This window comes from Lycium barbarum, chromosome 3, assembly GCF_019175385.1.
Source record: "Lycium barbarum isolate Lr01 chromosome 3, ASM1917538v2, whole genome shotgun sequence".
Taxonomy (NCBI): domain Eukaryota; kingdom Viridiplantae; phylum Streptophyta; class Magnoliopsida; order Solanales; family Solanaceae; genus Lycium; species Lycium barbarum.
The window spans coordinates 62,304,856-62,313,173 of NC_083339.1; positions in this window are offsets into that span (position 1 = coordinate 62,304,856).

Genomic DNA, 8,318 nt, shown 5'->3' on the forward strand with positions numbered 1-8,318 from the left:
CCTCGCTGTATTTCTTTGTGAAGGACCAAGCCCTTGATTCCTTCCTTTAAGTTGCTACCTGTTAATCCGATCAGTTCTAAGTGCGATGGTACATATATCTTCAAAGTAAGCCACTGGAGACTTGGTTTTTTAATGCCTCGTATCCTGACTTAACTATGGTCTACTTCAGCAGCTGGTCTTTTGTTTCTTCATATAATGGGGAGTGGGATTCTTTTGAGAGTTTCTTGATGTATCCCATACTCTCTCTCATCGGCCTTCAGTAAGAGCTGGGGGGAGGGAGGTTGCTTTATTCTTTGTCTAGGAACCCAGACTAAATTGGGTTCTTTTAGATGAGTATGCAACTGACTTTGTGCTTGATTTGAGGGGCCAAGTTCTTCTTTTTTTTCCTTCTCCATATTGAGTCTGTATCTTTGAGTTGACCACATCTTGACTCTACATGTGTTCTATATATGCCTATAGTATTCGCCGAAGAAGCATAGGATTTTGGACATATCCTTTTGTTGCTCGTTTTTACTTCTCTTAACTTCAAGCCTAGTCTGCAACTGTTTTAATTTGTAAGCAGGGAAGTTATCATTATTGGCTACCTGTTCTTTCCATATAGATAGGCCTTGATGTCTTCCATTATTTCTTTCAACTCTTTCAGTCTTTCTGGCATGACTTTTGTCCTTGGGAGGTGTGACTAGAATCTTTTGAATTTCTAGTCCAGCCTTTTCATTATTCAGAGTAAGAACCTAGTTCTTGAGATCTTCATTTTCTAGGTTCTCTCTTTATTCTTCTAGGATTGTGTAGATCATCTGAAAGATTGTGTATTCTTGCATTAATTTATTCCTTTTAATGTACGAATTTTTAAGAATATTGAGGATAGTTTGAGTTACACTTTCTAGTTTGTTCCTAGAGTAAGTGGGAGTCTCTTCTCTAACCTCTAAAAAGAACATTAATGCGTCATGCTATATTATGTTTTGATGATTTGACAAACCTTAGTCAAGGAACCAAAAAACAACTATGCGTCTTGCGGTCTGAGCTTCAGGGGGAACAAGTGAGAAATCTGGTCCTTGGAGGGAATACAAAGTATGTTTCTTTGTCTTCATCAAAAAAGGGGAAATTGATGAGTTATGAAACCTTATGTTTTAATGATTTGACAAACACTAAGAAACCCTAGGGAACCAGATATCTCATGTGCTACTATGTTGACATGCTCCTTGAAGAAACGGATGCAATCAGTCTCACTACACAAGCTGCAAGATATGTTCATATATGAAGGACCAGATATGTTTTCAGAGGGACCAGATAAGATCAGGTTCCCAGCAGAATATGTTCATATATGAAGGACCAGATACAGATTCAGAGGGACTAGATGAGATCAGTTCCCCAACTATTGCTTTGTTAACTGTACAACTATAAAGAGACTGACATTACAACAGTGTAGCAGCAGAGTTGTTATAGCCTGTTCAAGAATATATGAGGGATCAGGTTTCTCCAGATGAGAGATCAGGTCCCTGAAGCGTTGAAAACTCAACTCTACAGTTGTAAAGTTGCCGACACTGTAGCAGTGCAGCAACAATATAGCAGTAGAGGACCAGTATGGGCTGTCACCTTCTTATCCCCTTCCCTCTACATATGCAACACCATGCTCAAATGAAGAACTATTCTTGCACAATCCGAAAATTGCTCCATCCTAAGTGCAAGTCTCCACCTTGCAAAGTGTTCCTCAAGAACAGAGCCTCAGCAACCCGAAGGACCAGATCCAGAATTGAAGATGCTTTAGGTCCTTAGGTAGTTGAGTCTTTGTTATTTTGTGTTTAAACTGTAAACCTACTCTTTCATAAAAAAAAAAGTTGATTGTAGGTGTTTTGAAGTCTCAAAGGTTGCTTGTTGGAAGTGTGTTTCCTCAAGCCTTTGAGTGGTACACTAGGCTAGAGTTAGCTTAGTTGTATTAGGGCATGGGTTGTTAGTGTTAGTCACTATGGTGAATTCTCAAAGGGTGCCTTTCAGTGGTACGCTAGGCTAGAGTTAGTCTAGGCGTATTAGTCAAATTCTCAAAGGTTGCTTATTCGAAGAGTGTCTTCATAGGAACTTTGAGTGGTACACTAGGCTAGAGTTAGTCTAGGTGTATTAGTGTGCTTGGCTAGGGGTAGTCAAGTGTGAGGGTTGCATAAGCGATATTGTAAGGGTGAGGGGTTATGGGAGTTAACTTCTAGCTTGCAATAGAGTTGTAACCTGAGTTTGCTCAGATAATGGAGTTGAAATCCTACTGGGCTAGGTCGTGATTTTTAATTCCTTGAGCAAGGAGTTTTCCACGTAAAAAATCTTGTGTTATTCTCTTACTGCACTATCTGGGAGAACTAGTAACAACCAGGTCTCTCTCTATATTTTTTTTGGTGGACGCGTAGCCTCTAACAAACTTCTTGCTGATGTCTTCTTTCGGTTTTGAATCAGAGTTAATGTTCTCTGGATCAGGTTCATTCTTGATAACTGGGGAGTTGTCCTTCTGTTCTTCATGGCTTCTTGGTGCCTCTCCATAATTTTCCTGAAGAGTATTCGGTATCTATTTTATGGTCTCGCATGAGAAGATTTGATCATGCATGGCCGGAGCAATACTTTGGAGAAAATTTCTTTATCTTTGTCATTTAGCTTAGTATCCTTCATGTCTTCCTCATTGTATTGCTCACAACTTTTGGGATCAGTTCCTGTACCATCATTAACCTGTGTTGAAGGAATTCTTTGACCATTTTGAATGATGTACCAAAATTCTGTATTCCTTGCCATTATATATTCCTGCATTCTTGATTTCCACCATTGGTAATATTCTCCATTGAATTATGGTGGTCTTGTGATTGATAGACCTTCTTGAGGTGCAACCATCTTTAATGTGATATACCAGTATCTTTGAGTTTGCAACCATCTTTAATGTGATACTAGTATCTTTGAGTTAAGGTGTGACTAAGTTCGCCGTATCTAAATTGATTCAAACTTGGGGAAACAAGATCGTCCTTTAGTTTAAAGGTTGTTAATTAAGTGTTATAGAAGTTTCGTAAAGGTTGGAGGTTAAACTAATCTAATAGGATTAGTTTCGGCGAAGTTTGACAAGCTTAAGGTGGCCTACGGACCGTACATAGAAAGTACTGGTTGTAGGTGCATCGAAAATGGAAAGTAAAAATTTCCAGAATTTTGAATTTTTCTGGGCCCAGATACAGCCACCATGTACAGGTCAGTATATGGGTTTTATCCCCATAAATTCCATCATAGATAAGCGGTGGAAATTCTATAAAGTTCTCCAAGTCGGTTCTAACTTCATTTCTAGGTATTTTCACTTTCAAACATACCTAAGGAGCTCTAAAAACGTCTCCATCTTGTTCTTCAACTCAAAGGCAATTTACACCAAGATTTAGATTGGGTTTTCCTCTGTTGAGTTCATGACGCTAACGTAGTTCCTTTTTTGATTAGTTGGTAAATCAAGGGATTCTTCCAAGTGAAGCAAGTTGGAGAAGCTTAGGTATTTGGCAGTTAAGGTAAGGGTTCTTCCCCTTTCTTTTGTATGAACTCATGTGGTAAGGACTCACGGGATGGTGATCGGAAGTCATGAGTCCAAGTTTTTTTTAGTTATATTGAGTTGCTTATGGATTGTTCTTGATGAGGTGAAATTCTGGAGATGTTGATTGTTATTGTAAAAGTGTTGGTTGTTGTTGTAACTATGTAGAGAAGGAAGGTGTGGTGAAACGTCATTGTTTTTTATCATATTTGCAAGTCTAATTATCGTTTTGTGTACGTTAGTTGGTCGTAAGACCTGAGCTTGTTATCTAGATGTTGATATTGGTTGTATTCTTTATTATAGACAAAAGCTCCGTGGAAAGATGACTCTTCATAGTTTTCATAGGGAATCGAGGTATGTAATGGCTAAATCATTTTCACCTTCTTTCGGCATGATTCCCTATCATATGTCCTCTCCTATATAAGGTTATATAGAACAAGATGTCGTGAATCATCTTATCATATTCTAGATATTCAGATGCTCCTTCCTTTGATAATGTTCTTGGTGTGCCAAGCTTTCATACGATCTTATATAGTTCCTTGTCTTTTAGTCGAGAAGTTTAAGTCCCTTTATCTAGGATGTCCATGTTATATTTGTTAGATGATTTACCCCGCATGTTTGATGATTTTATTGAACTATATGGAATGCCTTCATAAGCTAATGAATAAGAATCTCGAAAATGTTAGTCATGTACTTACATGTATTTGGCCCTCTCACTACTACTTTATCAAGTAGAGTTTGTATATGCACAAACTTAGACTACACAAACTCTTGATGCACGTCAATTGCAACAATAGGCTAGCTAGAACTTTAGGATTCCTTAACCGACTCTAATAGGACTCCTGAATTGACTCTAATCAGGTTCTCTTACATTCCTCCTCAAGCTGGAGTTGGGGTGATGAACAACACCTAGCTTGATCCGTAAAGTTTGAAACTGATTCTTCGGTAGTGGCTTAGTGAATATGTCAACTAGTTGATGTACGGAAGGGATAAACTTTTTAACCGTAAATCCTTGGACAACCTTTTCTGGCACAAAATATAGTCAAGCTCAACATGTTTCGTACGAGCATACAAAATTGGATTAGCCATTAGGTGAAGAGCACTAATCTTGTTTGTGCAAAAGTAGTGGAGGACGAGATAGTGAGATGCCAATGTCTTTGAGCTGATAGGTCACCCAAGTGAGTTCCGCAACAAGAGACGCTAATGAATGATATTCAGCTTCAACACTAGACTTCACCACGATGACTTGCTTCTTTGAAGACCAACTGATGCAATTAGAACAAAGAAAAACACCCAAGCATGATGTAGACCGGCAAGTTAGGGGAAACTAGCCCAATCGGCACCGGAAAGGCGCAGGTTTAGTGAGGACTTGGTGGAGATACAAAGGCCTAACTGAGATTTACCGTTTATGTATCAAAGCACACGTTTGAATCCTGACCAATGTATAGTTAGGGCATTGCATAAATTGACACTAGAGGTTAAATGCATGAGAAATATCTAGATGAGTGAGGGTCAAGTATTGCAAGGATCTATGAACTTTGATATGCAAAGGCGTCAACCTGTGAACCAAACGAGCCGTGAAGACTATATTTTGTGAAAGAACGGTCTAGGTAGATCATGCACTTAATATGTCTGTGCATTTAAGAAGATTAGAGGTATACTTGATCTGGCTTAGAAGAGACCATCCCTGTCACGGTGAACCTTAATACCAAGAAAGTAGTGAAGGCTTCCCATATTTTTCATGGCAAAACACGATTGAAGGTTGTTTATGAGCTGAGACATACTGGAAGAGTTATTCCCGATTAAAATAATATCATCAGCATAGAGAAGCAATAAGATAGTACCTTCGGATGAGTGCAACACAAACAATGAGGGTTCAACTTTACTACATGAAAATCCAAGATGGAGCAACTAAGAGCTAAACTTTGGAACCCTGCTTTAGGTGCTTGTTTTAAGACATGGAGTGGCTATTTGAGTAGAAACAATTGATACAGGAGAATAGGACCCTTAAAACCCTGTGGTTGCTCCATACACATAGTTTCTTTGAGGTCGCCATGTTAGAATGTGTTCTAGACATCAAGTTGCTTAATTTCCAGTGTAGAGTGGTCGCAATGGTCAAAACAAGACGAACTGTTGTAGCTTTCACCACTGGACTAAATGTATCGTCAAAGTCGACCCCTTTAATTTGATTGTATCCTTTCGCGACCTAGGGGCCTTGAACTGTTCCACAAAACTATCAGCCTGAGTTTTGTCTTGAAAACCCATCGAGAACTAACAACATTCATATCGGGTTGTTGTGGAACCAACATCCAAGTTTCATTTAATTTCAAAGTATTTAATTAATCATGCATAGAAGCCAACCAACCGGGCTTAGACAAAGTTGTTTTCACCAATTTTGGTTAGACAATGTTGGGTTGGATGAAAGCAGTGAAAAGGGTATGAAACGTAGGGTTTGGCATGGCATGATTTTTTGTCCTTGCGAGCATGTGGTGGGTGTTATTAATGATTTGTTTTGAGTGTGTTTGGTCTTGACCAACTAAAGTGTTATAGCCCGTATTTTGTGCGTTCGGATATTTCGAGATGGTCGTGGTAAATTAAGGGCAAGACCATTTTCAAAAAAAATTATTATTTTAATGTGCAAGTTGTTATGAATATTATTTATGAATATTATTGGAATGGAAATATTGAGAAAGGCTAAGGGCGAAAAGGGAAATTCGCAAGACGATTCATAAAATATGGAGGAAGGCTAAGGGCAAATTTGGAATTTGGAAAAATGATTTTTCATGAATTGCGAGACAAAAAAAAAGATATTAGTCTTGAATAAAAGAGGCCATGTGGCTGTGCCCTATGGGGTGGGCTTTAGCCCAAATAAATAAATTGTCCACATGTATAAAATATGACCAAGAAGTCATATTTTCATTTCATTATCTAGAATATTCAAGAAAAAGGGAGATGGGCTATGTGCCCATATTTTTTTTAGTTAAGGGACTTAAGTGTAAATATGGATAAGTGGTGAAAAAAGAAGAAGATAAATAAGACATATTTAACTTCATCTTTTAGAAAGATGAAGAAGCTTGGAGAAAGCAAGAAACATAAAAGGCCATTCGGCCATGGTTCACCAAACAAGACCCTTGGAAAATCTTGATCAAAAAAAATATTTTCTTCTAGCAAAACAACTAATTGGAAGGTCCTCTTTAACGTGGAGTGATTGTGGGAGTAAGAAAAACAATTGTTGTGCAAGTGGTGAACCTAGCCGAGCAAGAAGCTGTGTGGAGAAAGGTATGTGTTTAATCGCTTTTCTATGTGTTGAAGATGATTTGTGAATACTATAGTATGTAGGAACGGATGAAATTCATGGAATATATATGTATGTGATGGTGGCCGAATAGGGCTATGATGATAGGATGAGATGAATTGATTTTTATTTAGTCATTTGATTGTTGCGTTGTGAATTCCATGATGTAAAATGAATGAAAACCATGAATTTAGTGTGTTGGTGTTTGGCCGTGTATATGCCATGTTTGGCCGTGTGTGTGTGTTGTGTTGTAGGGAGATGATGAACTAATTTTATCTAGTATTTTGCTTGTTGTTGTAAGGAATTCTATGATGGAAGTGAAAGTTTAATAATTCTAGTTCAAGTAATAATTGTTGGAAAATTGTTTTAGAAGTTAATGTGAATTGAAAATAGTGTTCTTGCACTTATGGAAGATAATGTTGTTAGTGTGAATTGTTGGTGTAATTCATGAAGTTGAAAGAAAGAAATGTGTTGGCAGTGTTCTTGTTGAATTTGGAAGAATTCGGGTAGTGTATGTGTTGGTTGGGCCGTTTGAAATGTTGTGTGGGTTGTTAAAGTGTTCTTGAATATTGTTGAATGGTTTCGGATTAGTATTTGAATATGTGAACAAGTATGAATTGAATATAAAGGAAATGTTATTGAATTATGTCAATGAGCTACTAATGTTGGAATGTATTTTGAATACTGTTGAAGTTGGAAGATATGATTGTTGATATTGTTATTGATAATTTGGCTGAGTTTCATTCTCGGGTTTGTTGTTGTTAAATTGGCCGAGTTAGATTCTCGGGGATGTTGTATTTACGGGGGAAATGCTGCCGAAATTTCGGTAGAATATAAGTGAATTCATTTGAAAGACTAAGGCAAGTCAATGGCAATGAAGCTAATGATTATGTAAATTCTTTTGTATGTAGACTAGCAAGGTTGGACAAATAAGCGTAGCTAGTTGGTCATGGGACAGGTATGTAAGGCTTATCCTTTCTTTCTTTGGCATGTCCTAGAGCCACATAAGGTATGACATGATATGCACTTTGGGGTAACTCCGCTCTTGGATTCTGAGTTTGTCCCTAAAGAGTTCTGTATGTGTTAATGTCCGAAGTTCTGTTCGATACGTTTTCGAAAGAAAATTGGTATGACTAATGTTTTGATTTTCAAATGATAGTACGTTGATTATCCCATTGAATCTTTGATACACTTTGATATGTACATATGATTCTAAAAGTTGTACTTGATTTGATCTATATGATATCCGAAAGATACTTGATATGATTACTGCCTTGATTTTTCAAAAAAATGACTTCTGAAATGCTCATAGAAGGTTCTGTACTTCAAACGTCCATAACTTTCCGATACCAAATCAGATTGACCCGAAATTTGTTTCTGCGCCTTCAGGAGTCGGTAAGTATGCTTGTCTATCGAGTCTTAATTTGTGTGCATATGGTTTCGCATTATTCTATTCGTGCAAGTCTCAGTTTGGATTTCACTAAGCCCGGGCCA